This window comes from Bacillus rossius, chromosome 1, assembly GCF_032445375.1.
Source record: "Bacillus rossius redtenbacheri isolate Brsri chromosome 1, Brsri_v3, whole genome shotgun sequence".
Taxonomy (NCBI): Eukaryota; Metazoa; Arthropoda; class Insecta; order Phasmatodea; family Bacillidae; genus Bacillus; species Bacillus rossius.
Window position 1 is genome coordinate 46,649,010 of NC_086330.1, and position 22,962 is coordinate 46,671,971.

Consider the following 22,962-nt stretch of genomic DNA (forward strand, 5'->3'; position numbering starts at 1 on the left):
GGGTGAGACTGCTGGTAACAGCCACCCTTCTGCTGGCGCTAACTGAATAACAGAAGCTTTCTCGGTCGAGCTGGAAGAAGGCTTACTTTAACACTGCACAGGGCATGACGGATAACGAACTATAATTCTACCAGAAAAATTACATGCGTGTAAATAAATATCTGCATTCCAAAACCTTTAGTCGAAGAACGTTTTTATTGTTATAATTTTAAAAAAAATACAGTTTTATTTACTTTTAGGGAAACCCAATATTAACTAGTACCCGATGGTTATTCAAACATATGGTTGTATATTTGAAATAGATGAACGACGCTTCTATCCTAATTAAGAAACATCTTGTTTTGCAATGTTTGTGTTACGTTAATGCCTTAATTATACATGAAGTTTCTAGCGACGTAAGCTCTGTAGCGCTTGGCTCTTAATTGTTTTACTTTGACTTTGGAAAACTGTTCTAAATTTAGCGTGTCGTAAGCTATGAGTCACACTTGAACTTAATATAACCGATTCCAGAAACTTTAAGCTTTTTTAATTTAAAAACCAAAATTTAAACGTTGATAACGTGCTTTCTATGACCTCAGGGTTAGCTTATACTGGTGGCAAAGTTCAAAATTGTCACTTTTATCGTGCGATAAGCAATCGAAACTTTACTAAGAAAAAAAATGCAAGCCCTCTTTTGAGTTAAAATTTGGTGCAAAAAACTTGCACGAATATTTTCCAAATATTAATTTAAGAACTGATAATACTATCGCGTTTTTCTATAGTTGGTTCAAGGTTGAACGAGTGCTTTCAAAGCCTTAAATAGAGCTTTCTTTCAGTCAGTAACACTCTAAGACAACAACTTGAGTGTTTTCAACTAAAACTTGAGACGTATGGCTATGACTAAGTTAAAATTTATATTTTATATGTGTACATAAATTTTTTAAAGTTGACTTTAAATGTTAAAATTTGTGCAAATGTACTGTTAAGGATGTATGACTTGTGTAACATACCTAAGGATGTGACTCGTCATTAAAAGGCAGAAAGATTAGTTTAATGATGAATTCTCCTAGCTCGATTAGTAAAGGAGGTACACATAGTAAAGTGAGACTGGTAAAAACCTAGCAGTTAAGAAACCTACTTAAAAGTTTTTTTTTTTTTTTTCAAAAAAGAATGCTTTCAAGAATATGTTTAAAGCAGCTTTAGAAATTTTTCAAAATGGACTCCATGATACGTTTTGGGGCAATCTGTTAAAGTGTCAGAAAACAACCTCATGATGTCAATAGTTCTGAGGTTGTGAGTATTGTAAGGGTATTGATGAACTTTAGTTTGAACATCTCTAATAAATAAGAACGAATGATTACAGAATAAGTTCTGTTAAGGTGTGATTTCATTACTTATAAAGCAAACCTATCGTGAAAACTGTCATTCTGATGTGTTACGGTGTGTAAATGTAGGCTATGCGTGTTTAATTGTTTTGTTGTTGCTTATTTAAAATTTCTGAGGTCATAATGACTTTGCAATTACGAATGAGAAATGGTGGGCTTAGGTAATGGTGATTGGCTGCTACAAATCATTTCTCCCGTGAAGTCATCAGCGATTTACTCTTAATTAGCTTTTGGAAATGACTACAACAGTGATAACACTGTCAATTGACACTGTTTTACAGTCTCAGAAATTCTTTTGTTGTGTGCTCTCTGCACAAACAAAGGAAAATTTTCAATATTAAACGACAAAAACAGTTGTTTTAGCTAAAAATGTTGAAAATAAGATGGTAGTTCCTATCCCTTACCTTGACGCTTTGTTCTTGGCCGTTTGTGGTACACTATATAGTAAGCATCCCTAACGGCAACGTGGGTTGCATAACTGCTAGGCACTTACGCGCCTTATTTGAGCTTGATTTTGATTTACCAAAGCGTAAATCCTTTAGCTTTACTCATACAGATAGGAATAATACCAATTGTGAACTATCGTGTGGATGACGCTGGTGCAGCTACAGCAGGGATCTCCGCGGGCCTCAGCATCGCTGCCATCAAGATCCCCGTTAAAGATGGTACACATTCCATCACGATCTCTGTGGTTGTAGGCGCCACTGCCATTTAGTATGGTACACTGGTATGCTGAGGATGACACACCTTCATCGAGATTGACATTAAAAGCACAAAATATCCAAATAAATCCAACGATAGTTATCGAAGGTAGCTTATCTGCTCTCTGCCTGGTCCCGATTTATATACCAGCTGTCAATGTCATAATACGAGTTAAAAAAAAAAAAAAAAAAAAAAAAACAATTTTAACTAATTTAAATTTATTTTTACTATTACAATTTTTAATCATCTCTGACAAAAAGAGCCCTAAAGTGATTATACTCAACGTATTTCCGGACAACTTGAAAAGATCAAGAAGTGATGAACTTAAACAAGAAGAACCTGTTGTTCATGTCAATCAATAAAAAAATATTTCTTCTGGATTCCAGTTTTACAAGACATGGAAATGTAAGAAGATCACTGCTAGTGGGTGCTTATATTTTGTTCGCACGAGCGATGCTGTGTCTGTTGAGAGGAGGGGGCTTAGGCCGCTAATGCACCAGCGGTTTCCGAAGGCGACCGCCGTCTGGGCGTGTCACCAGGACAAGACCTTGGAACACGCGCGCCCGGGAGCTAAACGAGAACGAGTTTTTTTTCTCATCCCTCCTCCCCTACCCCACGACCAAAATGCCCTCCCGATAATGGTCACTCATTTCTGCCGACGAAAACAAAGGTGGCCGTGATATATGACGATGCGGCGAAGAGGAATCAAGAGTAACAATGGGGGTCGCACGAAGCGACGGAGGATCCCAACCCTACACCCGGGTATCGCTGCACCTCCCTCCCCCCTTACCCTCGGCAAATTAGTGGCTTCCCGTGAAAACGCCCTGCGTGGAAACGCAACCCCCCTCCCTTATCCCCCCCTCCCACAACTCACTCTTTGAAAACGGTAAGTTTCGGGACGAAACCGCAGACTACACCCCCCTCCCCCACTCCTCTTCTAGAGGCCGAAAATTACAAGTTTGCCCCGGACTTGGTGGCTACCAAAAAGAAATTTATCACGTTGCGAGCGAAGGCTTTTGGAAAGAAATCCATCACCAGCTGTCAGAGCGGGCAGCATTCCTTAAAGCGTTCGCCAGAGTCGTCCTATGGCTAGTTCCTAGGAAAAAAATTATATGTATGTTACGTCGCGGGTTATACCGCAAAGTTTCAAGGGCGCAGTTATAGCAATTTCACTGTCTCAGTAATCGTTTGATTTATAGACATATAATTTCGTGTCCGATAGAGTCAGTTACGAAATTCCTATAAAATGTGTAATGATGCTTTATATATATATATATATATATATATATATATATATATATATATATAATGAAAGTTATACAGAAAATAAAGACCGTTTAGTTATACAAAATGAAATCCACAATATTTCATGGAAAATAATTATGTTATATAAGTACCGAAACTTTCCTTCACGTTTCTACATTATCACCTCCTACAATCAAATATTTGCCGTATCTGTCCACGAGCTTCAGAATTCCCATGTCACACTCTTCTGTCGCCAGTCCATTAAGCCAAGTGGTCACTGCATTGAAGCAAAATACCGCTCGCGCATTGCAATGCATTCTGGAGGAATTGCGCTTCTTCACGACAATACCGGCCCTCGCACGCTCTGCTGCTGCAACTCAAGAATTGCTGGATAAACTCTGATGGGAAAGTTTTGATCATCCACCCTATAGTCCGGACCTTGATACTAGCGATTACCGTCCTTTCTATGAGCTGGAAGAGTTTCAGGTCGGTAAACGTTACACGACAAATGTTTAAATGTAGGAGGTGATTAAGTAGAGAAGTGAAGGAAACTTCCGGTGTGTAACAGAATAATTTTTTCCCCCAATAAATATATTTTATTTTATTTTGTATAGTTAAAAGGTCTTAGTTTTCTGGATGACCCTCGAATTAAAATAAAAAGTATTAAAAACGTGTATATTTTTAGGCAGAGAAACTTTTTTTTTTTTTTAGTTTGTGGCCCTATATCGCAACGTTTCATTTCCTGTGCTGTAACACATCTCCGCGAGAAAGAGAAAGAAAGAATAAAGTGTCTCTCTTTGACCCCTCCTAGCATTCTCCCTCCGGGGTTTCTGTGTCCTTTTTGTTTGGTACACTGGGATAGATGTTGAACAAGCAATTATAAAATCCGGGGAGACTTATTTGTTAAGGGCCCGCCTACCCGGACACACATACGGTGCGCAGAGCTTCAGGAAAAACAACGCGATTTCAAAACTACTCAAGATATCCGAGTGGGGTCTGCTTATGAAAAGCATTTAAGAGTTCGCTGTGGCCCGACGAAAACTACTTTTGATTTAGGATTAAGTTTTTAAACCGTATTTTTAGAATAGTTAAAATGGCTAAAACGAATGTTTTCAGAGTACTTTTTTGGCGTAAAACAACCAGTAGGCCTACAGATCATTGAAAGTACTTAAGGGACTTGCATTACACCTTTATCTTCATTTCTCCGCCATATAACGTTACGGTCACCGCTCAAATTTCACAGTTATTCTGTGACGACGAGAAGACTTCGCGCCAGATCAGAGCCTTGTGCTTAAAGGCGATACCGCGCTAGAAGCACCAGCGAGCGTCGTGCTTATCATCCCGCCTCACTAACACTCATACACCCCTGGGTGTCGGTAACGGATCACGCCGTACAGGCAGTTGGGACTCGGCTAACCAGGCAGTTGACTGAGTCCCAAAGTCCCTGGACCAGTACTGCTGTAGCCGTACATTGGTCTCCCGCGTCGTTCTGAGACCCCGCAAAACACCCAGAATACCCGTGGTTCGGTGGACCATCTGAGCGAGAGCCCGAATAAGCTTGCTGTTGACGTCATCACCATGACGGTTGAAAGAGGACTGGTTTAATAATTACACCACCATGGTTGCAATGGCTTTCAGTTAGGCCCTTTGCCTCGTAAGCCCCGAACTCACGAGAGAATAACAAGACAGCATCATTTGCAAGTCTGAAAGCGGTATCTAATGTAAGAGTAAAAAAAATCTTTTGACATAAAACCAATGGCCCAATCGGTAATGCATTCTACGAGGCGTATTTTTTTTAAATTAAAAAAGCAGACTTTTCTTAACAATTTTAGTTTTTAAATGAGCCTGTACCTTAATAAATTTTTCCACATAATTTCAATTAATATTAAGGCACTTACAGTATCGTACAACCAGCTTCTGAATCCCGTCCTTACAGAAGTCCGCCGCCTGATTTAACAACCACTGCAGCACGGCCTTTTTGTCCTCATCATCTCTGTCATGGCGCTGAAAACCCAGCAGATCTTCAGTAACGACGGAAGGTAGCCCACCTCATTATTCATCGTGGGGCCATCTTAAATGATCCAACCCATTTCCGTGCCATTCCATCGGTCACAATTTTTATTTTTCTCCATAACACTTCGCAGGTCTGACGATGAATTTCAGTAGCTTTCACACCTTTCGGCACAAAGGAAACGAATCACAATGCGTATCGCATTCTTTGGGATCCTCAATCGGTGGAGGCATTTTAAATGCAAAGAAGCGCTCGAATGTTTCTGTAATGGCGTCTGTGACTTTCCCAACAGAAGTAGGTACAGAGCCCGCATGCGCGGAGTGCCAACCTCAGCGCTGCAACGGCTACATTTTAAAACGGTACTTACTCGTGTACGCTCACTCTACATATTCATTAGCAAATTGGGCACAGAATTACTACCATAACCCAGTGCATGTGCTTCACACCTACCAACACACACAAAATCAAAATTGAACATTCATAACTGAAATAATCTATTAAATTGGAAACAGAATAACGATGATTTGCAATAAAAAAATTAATCTTTAAAAGTAACACACAATATATATATAGGTATATATATATTTTTGAAATTTCCTAGTGAAAAAATTTTATAGCGTTTATCTGGAATATTCGTTCTTTTTTTCTGCTCTCAAAAATTCCTTGGGCTGATTTGGCATAAGGGAATTTTGACATTAACAAAATATTTTATTTGCTTTAAAGGCAACAAAAAACGCAAATAAAAAATATTTTCTAATGCCTGAGCTAATAATATTTCTATTCGTTATCTGTCAAACATACACATAACAACTGCTAACTAAAATTAAGTTGGAAAGACCAATACTAAACATCCAAAATAATTCATATTTTAAGTAACTAAATATTTAAACGGAATGAACAACATCGACATAGACACATTTTGTTGAGACATGGGGCTCTATTTTCTAAAGGTCCTTTTGAGAGAATTTCATTATTTTCATAGCTAGCAATTTTGAGATATTTGGTCTTACAAAATCTCTCATAAAGTTTTTTATTTATCCTACGCATACTAATGAAATGTGGCAACTTGTAATTTCTCTAGTACTAGTTCTTAGCCAGGTAATTGATATATTTTTAAAAATTTAATAATTCCTGTGACCAATCATATGAAAACATAAGACGTAAGTTAAGCACTATCGTTGCCCTTGTTTGTACCAGAATACGTAATTAACAAGCGGAAAACATCTGAACATCTGAAAGATAATTATCAAGACTGATTAACTCTGGTAAACATCATACATATTAATGTCTCAATTTTACGTTCCAAACATTGGATATTGCACTGAGCTCAAAAAATTAAAGACATTATTATTTTTAAACATTTGATTTTTAAAACATGCTTTCTCATCAGTTCACTTACGAACGTCGCAATACAATAATAGGCAATTGTATTTAATTGTAAAGGGATGAGCTACATAGAGTCAGACTCAGATACAATTTAGAGTAACAATCTTCTGACACCCTGAGAAAGTTTATTACATTACTTGAAGGTGTGCGGTTTTCTTAAATTACTATATTTCGGAGGTCCCCGCATTGAAATTAAAGGTAATAAATAAATACGATGTCGTCTTTCTCCCCAGTCATTGCCAGAAACAAAACAAAACGTCTGAGAAAACGGAGGGGAATTTGTTCAGGCAATCATGAAGTCTCCAAGAAGAAGAAGAAGAAAAATAAAAAAAGGAAAATGGGAACGCGGAAAGGAAGAAATGGTACGTGACAGAATAATTGGTTTAAGTCGTGTTTTTAATCATATCCCTTCTCCGAGTTGTCCAACGGACGCGCGGAACGAAAACAGGCGCATAAAAAACCGCAAGGAAGCATTATAGTATTAGGTCGTGTGGAAAACGGCTGGGTGCGATGATAAAGTGTCACATATTTCTTGTGTAGTTCCCCGCCGAAGGCTAAATGCATTCCCGGGCTCCAGTCGCGTACGGCAACAACAGACCAAGTCCATTCCCCCGGTCGGAGGGGAGTCTGTTAGCGGCCCCTGTCGCACTGTCAGACTTTCGCTTCCAGCATCTTCCAGTAAAGTTGGTCTTATGAAGTTGGCAGGGACGTAACCATAGGGGGGCAGACGGGTCTTGTACCCAGACTGTCGTATTTCGGGAAGCGCTAAATTGGCATAGCAAGTTTTACTATTGGACACATCGACGACAGCACAGACAAAAAAGTTCAACATATAAATATCATACAGCACAAGAATTCAGCTAAAGGAACTTAGACATGGTAAAAATAATACAACCACACAGACGAACACAGTGGGTTAACAACTACGAGACAGATTAAATGCTGGCAGACAACAAACCTGGACAACGCAGCAAACATATAAACACAGAGATGAAGATAAATAAGAACTATGGACAACACAACGACGATAGCACTGACGAACACAGAAGAATTCAAATGAGAACAAAAAAAAAATGACAAAATTGAAACTTCAGAATAAACCTCAGACGTCAGCAAAAATTCTTCATAGGTAAATACGAATTTGAATCATTACCAAATCGTCAATGAACAACATTAGATAATAAAAGTTAAATAATATCGTTTCCGCGAATGTGTCACGCCGTGTGTTTGCTTTACTACAGTTAATTCTCGTTGATTTATATAAATGTATACATATATTAAAAGCCCTATCACTTTGACGTCTACCCTTCTACTACACGACAATATTAACGCTGGCATGAATGTATTTCTAGTACATGCATATGCTTGATTCACGGGGGAGGGGGGGGGGGGACAGTTAACTTCGTCAAACACTAAATTTATTGGTTGATTGCTTCTTCAATTCAAACTTCGTAACAATCCTAGAATAAAAAAGTATGAATAGAAACAAGTTTGAACGGCACACTTCAGGGAAATTAATTTTTCATCGGTTGATTCCTACCGCGAATGTTTCAGGCGTGAAACAATAACAACTTGTTTTGTTTTTTATTCAGAAAATACATGAATATATGTGACGTGAAACGCAACGTTAGAACCGAGTACTGACTACCAGCGGGACCGCGACGGTTAAGCTCGGTGATGCGAGTTCGAAACCCACCCGATTTCGAATCGAACAGTTTTTCGCAGGCGAGTGCCGACTTGGCGGGAGTCCCCGAAAGCCGTTGGTGTTTCTCGCTGGAGGGAGGGAAAAATAAGGGTGGGTGGGTGGTGGGTTCTAACCCTTTCCCCATTTAAAATTAAGAAGAACGCTGGCTACAAATCATCGCGGTATCTTCTTAAAATTGTCATTATCTTCATTAACTTACGGATGCAAAGTTAACTTTATTTGAAGATGAACCACCAGAATAATCTTAACATTAAGAAACAAACAAACAAAAACTGGTTAAGACTCATGCAAAAACACAATTATTTCTTCCACGTGTGCGTTTACCATGTTTATACAAAAAAAAAAACAGAATTCGGAAGTTGAAGTACGGCGTAGATTCCAACGGATAATTATCCAGTAAATTTGAAATTACCAAGAACTCTTAGTTTATTTCAGGTGTATTCTACGTTGAAAAGTACGTAAGAAAACTGTTATTTCTAACAGTGTACATTCAACCCCTGCTCAATTTCAGGCCCGTTCTTTGAGCGACGAACAGACAATCCCACTTCGGAAGTATCAACTCTGGCAAATCATTAGGTAGCGGCGGAACGCAGACACGATCTTCTATAAAGCCCCAAAGGAAAAAAAAATCGGACGACGTTATACTTATCAGGCGAACGTGGAGGCCAGCGAAAAAGAGCTCTGTCGTCTCGACCATTACGACCAATCCAACGGTCAAGGACTTCGACGTTCAACCACTCTCGTACAAAGAGATTCCAATGGGGAGAGGCTCCATCCTGCTGTCAAATAAAATTTACAGTTTCATCCTCTACTAATTGGGGAAAGAGTCATTCTTTCGCGCTGCAAGCGAGGAAACAACAAAGCAGTATTCGCTCATGCGCTTATCTAAAACTGTGAGTTATTCTTTAATTGTGACCTTGTATCAACATTCTACAACGCTTACTGTCGTTAATATTACATTTTATAACTGGGACATTTTTTTATGGGTTGTATATTCATTTCAGAGAAAATTTGTATGTCAACTTCTTCACAATCTCTCCCCCCCTTTCTTTTTCAATGTAAGAGTCAAGGTGGTTGAGAAGTCAGGTCACACTTCCCTATGTGTCCCCATAACGCAGTTTGAGTTAGATTGTCGGCGCAGCCAAAATCTCATTTTTGATGTGTAATATCTGAGCTCTCGGTATTCAGCATTTTGTAGGAGTAATATTATGAAAGAAACGAAGTCACATGGTACGGAATTGTGTAAGAACCACCGCCCTGCCATCTGTGGCGGATGGCGCAAACCAAAGTTCACAAAGACAAAGGGAAACTTAATATTATAATTGTTTTAATGAATGTTAACAATTTTAACATTGTCAGTATTTAAATAAAATTATTCGTCAAAAGCAGGTCCAAAACCGGAGTTGAGAATTTTTTCAAGGTTTTTTATCGGAGCAGTTTCATTATATAATTTAAAATTTGGTCTGCTAATAAAATGGTTCAATAGACGACGTAGCTTCTCCAGGAGCGAATTCTAGCGGTGGGTGCGGAAACTACAAGTGATTCGTGTCCAGAAATGTGATTGAAAACACAAATTGCCAATATTTATCACGCTCGGCATTATTTGAAAGAATTCTACATAAAATATCGTACCCGAGTTTCGTATTATGAGAGTATTTGTAGCGTGAGAACACATGAATTTGCTTGTTACTGAGGTTAGATCTTACAACATTGCTGGCAAGTTCTTGTGGCCGGCAGGGCCACATTTTTACTTGTAATTTATTTTTGTTGCTGGTCTCTAGTTTTATATGGTTTTTTATTTCACGTATTTTTACGCCTTTTTTAATTAATGTTAATTTATCTGTAAATTTTTTTAATTATATTTGTTTCTGTTAATTAGTTATACGCCGTTTGGTAGCTATCGATTATGAGTTTAAGAATATCGATTGTGTTTCACGTAAATACCACTTGGTGAGCGCCCGGCGGTTGGCTGATGACGTCAGACATTCGGCTTGCCGGGAAGAAAAAAATCAGCTGGGGCGAGCGGTGTTTGTGCCGAGCGACCGTCGAGGACAGAGCCATGTGACGGCGCGGACTGGTATGCCGGACGGCAACGGGCGACGAAGAGTATTGGGATGGAGGCTCCACGATGGGTGACAGGGCAAATGGATTGCCCTGTGGTACAGAAGAAATCAAGGTAAAGAGAGGCCGCGATTTTGATTTTTACCCTCGTGGTGCTGCACTGGTTTTTGGCAAACCTAGTGAACTGTGTATTTTCCCATACTAAATTTTATTTGGACGGAACTTTTATTAGCCTGTTTGGTGAAGAGGCCCATTTGTTTCACACGTTGTTCCAGTGTGGGATTTTTTAATAAGGTCGCCCGTTTGCCTGTAGTTGTAATAAAAGTATAAGTTTGGAAGAAACGAACATTTTGCAATTTGTTTTTGAGACTTTGTCTTCGGAATTGGCATACTTAAAGTTGCATTTAGCTAATATATCAGCTTGTGCAGTATTATTAAAAGTATGCGATCGGTATTGGACTACATGCGCAGCCTGATGTTGGTTGGTGCGGCCATTCTACGTTTTTATGAAATCATTGGCAAGTTAATAAAGAAGTAAGACTTTGTTTGAAGTATATGATAAAAACTTCGGTGGTAACATAGTTATGTTACGTGAAGAGTTTTTGCTACATTTCCCTTAAAAAAAAAATAAGATAATTTTTTTTTGGTCATCGTTCACGCCTTTGTGAATTCGTACCTATGGCCCGGCGTGGCATTAGACTCTGGAGTTGGTGAGGAAGGTCAGGAAGCCAGCGCACGCCTAGGATATTAACTTTGTTTTTTTGGCAAGTCTTTAGCAACGAACATCTGAAGAAAGACTAAACCGTTGATTGAGAGTTTAAGAACTTTATTTAAATAAATTTTTTGTACTTCAGTTTTATTATTGTAGAATTTTTTATATATTTATATTGATTGTCTTGTTTGATTTTTGGTATTAGGGCAGTCAGTATATTTTGATATTTTATAGTGGCCACGCCTCACGCCCTTATATATTTTTATACTTGTTGTTATCAGTATTTATATTTTTACGATTTTTTAAAGGTTATTGTTAGTATCGCAAATGGGGATAAGATGCTGCCATTATTAACGTCAGCTTTTGTAACTAAGCTTGTATGGTTATGTATAGTAAAAATTATTTTTGCAAATTTCTATTTTTTAATAACATACGTCCAAAGTCTTGCCTCTTGTTTGTTTAATGGTTACTCTGCTATTATATCCTTTGAATTTTTTGGCCTGACCCCTGGGCAGTGGTGTGGGGAATTTATATTGTTTAGCTTTTTATGCCTGGTTTTAATATTTATTTTTTCCCTTCGCGCCCAGAGTGAGTCGGGGACGCAACCCCTCTTCCAATTAAGTAGGAAGAAGGGTTACAACCTGCGCCACTCTGCTTGGCAGAGACTTTGGACTTTTGCGATTTTGCTGACTTTTTTGATTTTTTTAATAATGGCAGTTTCTTGGATTTATAAACTTCCCAAAGAACAGGTTTACGCTAATTTGCAAGCAGCGGGAGTAGAGAGTGGTCTGGAGGATGACATTGATACCTTACGCAGGAAATTAAGTACCCACATTAAAGAAGGGAGGAAAAAACCTGTTGAGGAAAATGTGGAGAATTCGGAGATCAGCCAAGTAAATTCATTGAATACTGCTATGCAAAGTAAATTACTTTTCAAAGAACTGGATAGGTTGCCATCTTTATGTTCCGGTGGGCCAAGAGATTTAATAAAGTTTTGCTTGGGAGTAGATAGTTTGAAAACTAATTGTTGTTTACAAAATGAGCAAGAATTGTTAAGGTGTATTTCGACTAAATGTAGCGGGATCGCTAGAGACGTGATTACGTCAGGTATAAATAAGTCTGTTGGATGGTCGGTAGTGAAAGAGAATTTGTGGGAATATTTGTGCCCTCAGAGGGTGAAGGACGATCTAATTAAGGAATTGATTTTCCGTTTTCAACGGGAAAATGAAAGCACCTTAGAATTTATACAGGATATTAGAAATCACGTTAATGTATTTGGTCTGCAGTTAGATGATCACCGTTTTGTAGCTATTATTTTGGAAAATCTAAATCCTGCCATCAGACACGAATGCGCATTTATTGGCAGACCTAATAGTGTGGAGGAACTCAACACTTGGGCTATCCAGGTAGATAATATTTTTTACGCTAAATGTGAATTCGATAAGTGTAAAGGCAAAATCAATTTTAAACCGGTTTGTTTTAAAACGCCGGGTAATGAAAAAATTGATAAGACTTGTTTTAAGTGTAATAAGGTAGGGCATTTTGCTAAGGATTGCTCGGTTTCGGAGGTTAATAAATTTGTTTGTGGTTTTTGTGGCAAATATGGTCATTTAGAAAAATTTTGCTTTAAAAAGAAACCGGAGCAGGAAAGACACAAGACATGTTTTAGGTGTGGCAGCATGGACCATTTGATAAAAAAATGTAATCGCAAGAAAAAATTAGTTTGTGGTTTTTGTAATAAAGATGGTCATAATAGCGGGAAATGTAATTTCCGTAAGGAAGTTAAGAAATATCGATTTAACAATAAGCATAGTTTGGCGGTCATTCAGGCAAAAAGAGGTTTATGTGTCAAAGTTTGGTTGTATGATCGTGAGATAGAAGCTTTACTTGATACGGGGGCTAGTTGTAGTTTCATCCAGCAGAAATTTTTGAGTAATTTGGTGCGCGATCATAAATTTTTGAAAACTAAGATCGTAAGTAGTCAAGGCATTAATGTGGCCATGGCGGACGGGCAAAAGGTTCAGGTAAAGGTAAAAGTATTTTTACATTTTAAATTGGAACATTTATCTTGGACACGTGAATTCTGGGTAATGCCCGATTTGATCCATGAAGTAGTTTTGGGAATGGATTTTTTAAATGATAGTAAGGCTATAATAGTGTGCGGCGAGAAAGTAATGAGGTTCGATTTTAATGATAAAATTAAGATAAAATTGTGGGAGAATAAAAAAAAAAGAAAGGTGGTTTGTGGTGGTATCGAAGGGTTAGAGCAAAGGTTGGGTGAGAAGGAAAAATTGCAGATACAGCAATTAAGCGAGGAATATAAGGATGTTATCACTACTAAAATTGGCAAATGTACGCTAATGCCATACAAGATCGTGCTGGTAGATGAAACCCCTATTAAATGTGTGCCGTATCAATGTGCCCCGCCTAAAATGAAAGCCTTTCGAGAAATTATTAATGATTTACTTGATAATAAGGTAATAGTCCCTTCTAAATCCAATTTTGCCTCACCTGCCTTTTTAGTAGATAAGAAAAATAAGGGCAAATATCGTTTGGTCCTTGACTATCGCCTCCTTAATGACAGGGTAAAACTAGATCCGTTTCCCATGCCTAAAGTTGAAATTGTTTTGCAATATTTGGGAAAAGCCAAGTTTTTTACGGTGCTTGATTTGAACTCGGCGTTTCATCAATGTGAATTAGAAGCAAGTAGTCAGAAATTTACCGGGTTTGTCACTCCTTGGGGGCACTTTGAATGGACTAGAGTGCCTTTTGGGGTGAATTTTGGGGCCCAATGTTTGTCACGAATTTTAGGGCACATATTACAAGAATATCAGTATAAATTTGTAATAAGTTTCTTGGATGATATTTGTGTTTTTTCAAATAGTTTTGAAGAACATATAGAACATATAAGAAAAGTACTTGAGAAACTAAAGGGAGCCGGCTTTACCGTAAATCCGGAAAAAATAGTTTGGGCCCGTAGCGAGATAAAATTTTTAGGATACATAATCCGAGAAGGTGAATTGGTCATGGACCAAGATAAGATAAACCCCATAGTTAATTTCCCGGCCCCCCGTAATGTTAAGGGAGTGATGCGCTTTTTAGGAATGCTTGGTTATTTTTCCCGTTTTATACCGAATTACGCTAACCTATGCGCGCCTTTAAATAATTTGAAAAGGAAAGATGTTAAGTTTGTATGGGGGGAAGAGGAAGAACAGGCCTTTAGGAATTTAAAGAAAGCCATAGCTCAACCCCCCATTTTAATACTTCCGGATTTTGAGCAAAAATTTATTGTGCAAGTGGACGCTTCGGGAGTAGGTCTGGGGGCGGTTTTGTTGCAAGAACGTGAGGGAGGTTTAAAACCGGTTATGTATGCTAGTAAATCCCTAAATAAGCACGAGTTAAAATACAGTGTATATGAGAAGGAAGCATTAGCGTGCATATTTGCGTTGGAGAGATTTGAGAGTTTTCTTGAACATGAGAAATTTGTATTATGGACTGACAACCAGTCTTTGACATGGCTTTTTTCCCACCCGCGGCAACTAGGGAAAATAGGGCGGTGGATCATGCGGTTGACGCGTTTTCGTTTTGACCTCAAACATATGAAAGGACAGGATAATGTAGTGGCCGATGCCTTATCGCGCATGTTTGATGAACATGAGTTTCAGTGTAAAGACGAAATGAGAACTGAAGACAAGGAAGAATGTAACATCCTGAGGGAATTCCCTCAAGGATTTATTGATTTGCGCGAAATACAAAAAGAGGATCCTGAGACTAAAGATTTAATAACGCGTTTGGGACAGGATACTACTATAGACTTAGGAATGAAAGACGGGCTTTTGTGTTGGATGAAAGATGGAGAACATAAAGTTTTTGTTCCTAAGGGGGTAAGGAAAATGATAATGCGGTATTACCATGATTCTAATATAGGCGCGCATGGCGGAATCGAAAAAACTATAGATAAAATCTCTAAAGAATTTTTTTGGCCAGGTTTGAAAAAAGACGTAAAAGATCATGTTTTAAGCTGTGAAGATTGCCAGCGCGCTAAGCAATCTAGACATAGTAAGATAGGTAAATACTCTGTTGAAGCTCTGACTAGACCTTGGGAAAGGGTTTATTTGGACATTTTTGGGCCCCTACCTAGATCATTAGGGGGGAATAATTGCTTACTTATAGCGGTAGATGGTTTTTCTAAATTTTGTTTTTTTTTGCCTTTGCGTAATATGAAAAGCGAGAATATTGTCGCGGGTTGAAATTTTGCAGGGTTGTTGAAATCAAATTTAGGGACTTTACTGACGGGACTCTGGGCTGGCTGCTCTGTTCACTCGTCAGCGCAAGTGGCGTGACCATGTAATTGGGGCACGGGGCCGGCGCGGCGCGCTGCGGGCTTGCAGAATTTTGTTTGTTTGTTTGGCCGCACGCTGGCGCAGCCACGGGCCGCAGTTACTGGGGCGCGCTGTCGTAACAAGCCGCGCGGTGTGGCCTGCACATTGGGGTAGAGGGGGGGTAGTCTTCCCAGATGTTCTAGTTAGTTGTTTAGTAAATTTGACTTCAATAACGAGCTTTTGTTATGGTAGGCGCGGCAGGGCGCGCGAATTTAAGCGCAAGTGATTGGTGACTCGGGGCTCACTCAGGCGGAGGCTATGCGTCTCACCTGTGGTCACGAGTTGTTAGTTCGTTCGTGATGTAGGAATTCAAGCTTTCGGGCGGAAGCTATGGTCGACGCCAGAGGCCACGAGTCGTTTAATTTAAGTTAGGTCATAATGTAGTCGTCAAGCTTTCGGGCGGAGGCTATGGCCCTCGTCAGGGGTCACGCGTCATAGTTTTTAAAATGTAATGTTCGTTCGGGATTTCAAGGGCAGGAGAGGCCCCTACGTTATTTTTTTAAAGTAATCGATCAAGAAAGGCTTTTCGGAAAATGTGAGTATGGACTTATCTTTGTTTTAATTTTAAGTATTAATTATGATTTGAGGTATTCGGAAGGACTAGGGAAGTGTTTAGTGAAGTTCTCTCATTCTCTCTCTTGTAAGGTCGTTCAATCGTTAAGGAAGTAAAGAGATTATTGTTTTAAATTGTAATCCCGCTATTTAAATGTTCTTTAAAATGATGTTGAGTATTTGACTTTAAGAATAAAATAATTTTAATTAAGTATTATGTTATTTTGCAAAATCTCCTTAGTTCAGCTCTCACCAGACATCCTGTACGGGATGACGAACCTATGATCCTAGGTACAGTAAAGTATTTTATGAAGTTAAGACTAGTTGATGCCAAGCGAGTTGTTTCTATGTAAAGAGCTACGATTCTCGCCCCCCCCTCTGAAGGTGGATCGTGACAGAAATGGTGGAGGCGCCGGGTAGGTTCTATTTCTGGAGAGAGAGAGAGGTAGATTTTTATGTTTATTATTAAGTTAGTTTCAGCTTCTGATAGCAGGTTATTAAGAGTTTACTTGAGGAGAGGATTACGGAATTTTAGTCTATAGTGGAGGAAGTCTTTGAGATTTTTTTTTTGACGTAACAGATGTTTATTTGAGGATACTTGTAAGGATAAAGTTTATAGTGATAAGTTGTTTTAAGTCGTTGAATTTATTGTAGATTTATATCGGGGATTATTACGTGAGGAGAATACGTTATAAGTTAAATGCTTATTAGAGATAATGCAAGTGGTTTAATTTAATTGAAGTTCATTTTAAGATTGTAGGTTAAGAGAATTATAATTTAAAATAAAGTTTTTTGTCGTAAATAGGAATTATTTTCAAGAGAAGTTTGTTTTGTTTTCGTGCGCGTAGGAGACGAGACGTACGAATTAAATCAGTCGAGGGAAGGATAAACGTTAGAAAGGAATTAAAGAGAAAACGAGAGTTTATGTAAAAGAGAGTTATAGAATTTATAGTGATGTTTTGTTTTAATTAGAAAAATGTTGAGAGTTGTTTCAGAACGACACGTCAGTGGACGTGGCAGAATGAACACGTGACGGGGAGGTGCTGAGACCTAGCGGAGAACGGAGGAACCGCAAGCGAGGGTTGGCGCACCTGATGGAATTCGGTGACGTCACGGGCTCATACGGAGACGTGGACAGGCCGTGACCTTGTTTTGATCAGCTGTACGGTAACTTAGCGATAAGAAAATAGACTATTGGTTAAATACATTTAAATTTAAGTGTGTTTTAGGAGAAGAGGAACTTTCAGTATGTAAGTAATTTAATTTAAGAAGTGTATGATGTATAGGCTAGAAGTGTTTCGTTGTAAGTTGTTTATGTTTTTGTTAGTTAAATTCTACCTCGGTTTTAAAAATATTTTTTTGGGATTTGTAAACATTATTAAGGAGGTACACTATAAAATCGATAAGCATTGAGAAAACTGGGAAGGCTAGATTTTGTGTGTAGAGGGAATTTACTCCAAAAGAACAGAGAGACAAAATTAATGTTTTCATTAGGGCGAGGGACCCTAAGGTGAGGCGTTGTGTCCCTGGGAAGAAAGGGAATTGTAGCGCAGACCATAGGAGATGGGCTGACTACGGAATTAAGGGTCAGGAGAATCCTGAGAGTTGTGAGTAGTTTGGGGCAGGAGTTCCCCATGGTAGTACCGAAGTGGCTATCCTGTATGGGATAGGGTACCATTTCAATGAAGTTTGTTGGTGGGGTTAGAGCCCCCTGTGTAGTGGGCCTATAGCAGATAGGCACTACAGTGAAATTTTTGGTTATTTTGTGAGGTAAATTCCCTGGAGGTTAAGTAAGATTGGATTCAGTTAGGAAGGAGGGAAATGAGAAACATTGCTGTAGAGAGTTAGTGTACTTGCCTAATGTGAAATTGAATGTTACTAAATTAATTTAGGAGAAAGTTTTGTTCGGTAAATAAATAATAATGGAAGATAGCTAGATAATTAATTAATTTTTTTTGAGTAAGGTGTTTTAAGTAATGAAATAAAATAAGGTGAAGTAATTTGAATAATTGGGGAGGAGTTTCTTTAAGAGTTTAGATAATTGTTTTTGAATTTATTGAGATATTCAGCCAGTGGAGTTTGAGTATGAGAGATACAGTGAGATTTCAAGGAAATTGGTTGTTTATTAATTAGGACGAATGAGATTTTATGATTTAGAGTCAGTAAGCATAGTTAAATTTACGACATAATATTTGTTGACAGTTTACAGTTATTAAGGAGAAAACAGAGTAATCTATTTATTTTTATTTTAAGGGTTTGAAGATAAGATTATGAATTTTTTTTTTGAAAGTTTCTTGGGCATGTTTGAATAATTTTTATTTGGATTTTAAGAAATTACAGAGAAAATTTAATTGATTTACATTAGTTTGGAAGTATGGAGGTTTAGTGTTCGATTAGCCCTAACTTGATGGTCGGATCCCAAAAGAATGCCGTAAAACCGATAGCCAATTGAGAGGAATGCGGTAGGCGCTTGTGTAGAGAGGGGTTGTGGGAAAACTCCTTGGGACTGATGGCAGATCAGGGGCCCTAAATAGTGTGTGATGCTGTAAAACCAGTGCAGAGAAAGCCTGGTATGCTTAAATTTTTGGGCACAGGTTATGTAAACCTGGGGTTCCATGGGATTTAGTCATGTTAGCTGCTGTGAGACATTAAGATTTCCAGGCTCCATAGTAAATTCAATGTAAATTTTTGTTTTCTTAAAATAATAAATTTGTTTTTAATTTTTTTTGAGATATTTGATTTGGAACAGTGAATACAGACCCCGAGGAATAAGAGTTATGCTGTGAGAGGAGAAGGTGGTAGGCCTAAAGGGTACAGGCACCACAGAGGTTATTTGTATTGCATAATTTAAATATAAGGAAACTTGAGAATTTGAAATTTTGTTGTTGGTTTGTACACCCATAAGAAGAGTATAGGCAGAATTTTTATTGTTATGAGATGTCTAATTTAATTGAAAAGAAGAAAGTTTAAAGATGCAAGGTAACATTATTATTGTAATAATTGAAAGAGATTAAGAGGTAGAGAGAAAAAGGCAGTTTTTGTTTGTAAGTACTAAAGTTTACATATAGAAATTTAGTAACTAAGAATGAATAATAAGTTAAGTCTAGTGTAAAAGTTTTTTTTTAAGTTTGTTAAGTTAAGAGTCACAAGTAAATTTTTTTTTAGAGAGAATGTCTTTGATAGGAAGTATTAGAAACTTATGGGAAGTTTAGGGTAACATAAATAATGTAGGTAATGAATAATAAATAGATGGTAGGTCTTAAGTTAGGATTAACATTTGAAGCAGAATTTAATTAAGAAGAAGGAAAATAAATAGGCCTAATGAAAAGAACAAAAAAGGATTTTATGGTAAAGCATTTTTTTTAAGTAATAAACAATGAATAATAATGTTGTTTCAGGGTAATGTGTACTAATAATACAATTTTTTTTTTAGGACCAAAGAACAGGAATTATGTAATTTAAATTAACATGTATTTTTGAAACTGTTACAGATTCCTTAAGATGAGCTGAGCAGCAGTCCAGTTTACAAGATGACAAGAGTTCGAGAGACAAGATACAAGATCACTGAAACAAGAGCCAAGACTGAAGATTCAAGAGAAGAGAAAGCTGGCAGCCATGGACTTACAAGTGGAGATTAATAAGGTCATGTAAAGTTTTATTTTTTTTTATGGAAGACAGTAACTGGAGTTTTTTTTTTGTTATAAACATTATTTACAGAACTTTTTAGGTTATAGTAATGTGATGGAACTAGTGAGTTGTGGTAGCTGTCAAAAAGAACTAATACCTTAAGTTTAATTTTTAAAGTTAATTTTCTTAATGTACAGAGGGATTAGTAGTTTTTTTTAAACCTTATTTAGGTTGGAATTTAAATACAATAGCTTATTATAAATGTGTACGAACAGTTCAAGTTCACAGTACTGATAGGTAGGTCAGATGATCTTATTGATTTTGATGATTTGTTGTTTTGAGTTGATTTTTAAGTGTTGTGAATTAGACAATGAAATAGTTCTGAAAACTTAAATTATTTCAAGCTAAGAAATAGTAAAGTTAATTGTAACTCAAAGGACACCAGAATTTAATTTTTTTTTTAATTAGTAATGTTTGAAAATTTTATACTTTACAAGAAAGGTTATAAACAAACAGATCGGATGGAACAAGGATGCAGTAAATCACAATTTCATTTAGAATTATTGATTAGCTTTTGAGGTTATGAAGTAAAAGTAATTATAATTTAAAAGTTTGAATAAAAAAATGTTTTTTTTTATTTGTTTGAAATAGAAAATTTAAAAGTTAATTAGTCATGATCTAGGTGGGTGATGGGGTGGGAATTGGCCACTCTTTTTCCCTATAACCTCCCTAACATGGCCTTCTATTACATCTAACAGAAAAAAAAAAGAAGAAAAAGAAGACTTATTATTAGTTAGAATGTTTTTTTATGAAGATACCTGATGAACTTTTTTTTTATTGTTGGGAAGAATAGTAGCAAGATTAATCAGATGTTTTACTCAGAAGAAGAAGAAGAAGAAGATAAAGCAGTTTTATGACTCGACAAGCCAGAGATTGGTGTTTCCCCTCTGCGCTCCTATTGACTACGTTGTTTACTCTCATGGGATAGCTGGTTCGGCACCATGGAGAGAGATTGGTGGGCATTGTGGTTGCCCCCAGAAGAAAAGAAGAGTAGAAGAGGTTATGGGTGGGTCATGTGAACTGACCTTCAACCCAGTTACTTCGTGGGGACTATTTGCTGTATAGAGAAGATCAAGACTCAAGAGTTAGGGAAAATTATTGGAGGTCATGTTTCCCTTCCTTAAGTTTTTCCTATCAAATTATTTGCCTGATTAGATTATGCTAAGGGTGGGATACTTTATGTTAGCAGTTGAATTAATTAATTTTATTTTTTTGTGTGTTTGCATCCTTGCCCATCGATTGCAGTTTAGTAGTTAGTTTTGTATTTGTCAGGCGTGATGGTAATGCCTGTTGATGATGTTTCAGAATTGTAATCTGTTCGTGATGAGGATGGCACAACTCCGAAGCAGATGTGGGGAGAAGTTGTGAGCTGCCCTGGAAGCCAGTCCAGTAGCTGTTGGAGTTGAGTGGTGTTTGCTGATGGCCAGCCCAGGGAGCTACTCTTCTCGACAACACTGACTTCGAGGAGTTGCACCAACCTTCACGAGATAAGAGTTTAATTAATTGAAACACTGTAAGGACACTTAATTTTTTTTGAAGAACGAAAGAAGTATGGTAATAAACGGAAACCGAAAAAAAAAAAATAATAATAATTATCAAGAATTTGCACATTGTTTAACGAATACTGAGAAACTAAGAACAGTAATTTAATTTGTAAAGAGAGCTTCACTAACAGAACAATTTTTTTAGAATTGAGAACTCGAGCCTCTGAAGGTTCCTGTGAGAACAAACCAGATAAAAGTTTTACATTTAATTTTATGAATACTTGTTGTTTTAAAATAAATCTTATGCAGAATCTAGATGTATGTTCAGACAGCAAGGAACTAAGAAAATTATTATTTTTGTGAAATGAGGAATTTATAGTTATGGTTTAATGGAAAAAGACAATTTGTAATTTTGAGGTAGCTCGATGGGGCTCGAGCTCTGTGAGGGGAGGGTTATGTCGCGGGTTGAAATTTTGCAGGGTTGTTGAAATCAAATTTAGGGACTTTACTGACGGGACTCTGGGCTGGCTGCTCTGTTCACTCGTCAGCGCAAGTGGCGTGACCATGTAATTGGGGCACGGGGCCGGCGCGGCGCGCTGCGGGCTTGCAGAATTTTGTTTGTTTGTTTGGCCGCACGCTGGCGCAGCCACGGGCCGCAGTTACTGGGGCGCGCTGTCGTAACAAGCCGCGCGGTGTGGCCTGCACATTGGGGTAGAGGGGGGGTAGTCTTCCCAGATGTTCTAGTTAGTTGTTTAGTAAATTTGACTTCAATAACGAGCTTTTGTTATGGTAGGCGCGGCAGGGCGCGCGAATTTAAGCGCAAGTGATTGGTGACTCGGGGCTCACTCAGGCGGAGGCTATGCGTCTCACCTGTGGTCACGAGTTGTTAGTTCGTTCGTGATGTAGGAATTCAAGCTTTCGGGCGGAAGCTATGGTCGACGCCAGAGGCCACGAGTCGTTTAATTTAAGTTAGGTCATAATGTAGTCGTCAAGCTTTCGGGCGGAGGCTATGGCCCTCGTCAGGGGTCACGCGTCATAGTTTTTAAAATGTAATGTTCGTTCGGGATTTCAAGGGCAGGAGAGGCCCCTACGTTATTTTTTTAAAGTAATCGATCAAGAAAGGCTTTTCGGAAAATGTGAGTATGGACTTATCTTTGTTTTAATTTTAAGTATTAATTATGATTTGAGGTATTCGGAAGGACTAGGGAAGTGTTTAGTGAAGTTCTCTCATTCTCTCTCTTGTAAGGTCGTTCAATCGTTAAGGAAGTAAAGAGATTATTGTTTTAAATTGTAATCCCGCTATTTAAATGTTCTTTAAAATGATGTTGAGTATTTGACTTTAAGAATAAAATAATTTTAATTAAGTATTATGTTATTTTGCAAAATCTCCTTAGTTCAGCTCTCACCAGACATCCTGTACGGGATGACGAACCTATGATCCTAGGTACAGTAAAGTATTTTATGAAGTTAAGACTAGTTGATGCCAAGCGAGTTGTTTCTATGTAAAGAGCTACGATTCTCGCCCCCCCCTCTGAAGGTGGATCGTGACAATATTATTAAGGCTTTAGAAACTAAAGTGTGGGGTTTGTTTGGTAGCCCGGAGCAAGTAGTATCAGATAATGCTACATATTTTAAGAGTAAGTGTTTTGAAGTGATGTGTTTAGATTGGGG

General features: G+C 37.9%; 1 long non-coding RNA gene across 1 annotated transcript; it reads left to right on the plus strand.

Moving 5' to 3' along the window:
• The first annotated feature begins 15,430 nt into the window (after window positions 1–15,430).
• Window positions 15,431–22,655, plus strand: LOC134535446 (uncharacterized). Its single transcript, XR_010075618.1, has 2 exons — window positions 15,431–17,370; window positions 19,612–22,655. It is a non-coding gene; the product is annotated as an uncharacterized LOC134535446 (long non-coding RNA).
• The last annotated feature ends 307 nt before the right edge of the window (window positions 22,656–22,962 follow it).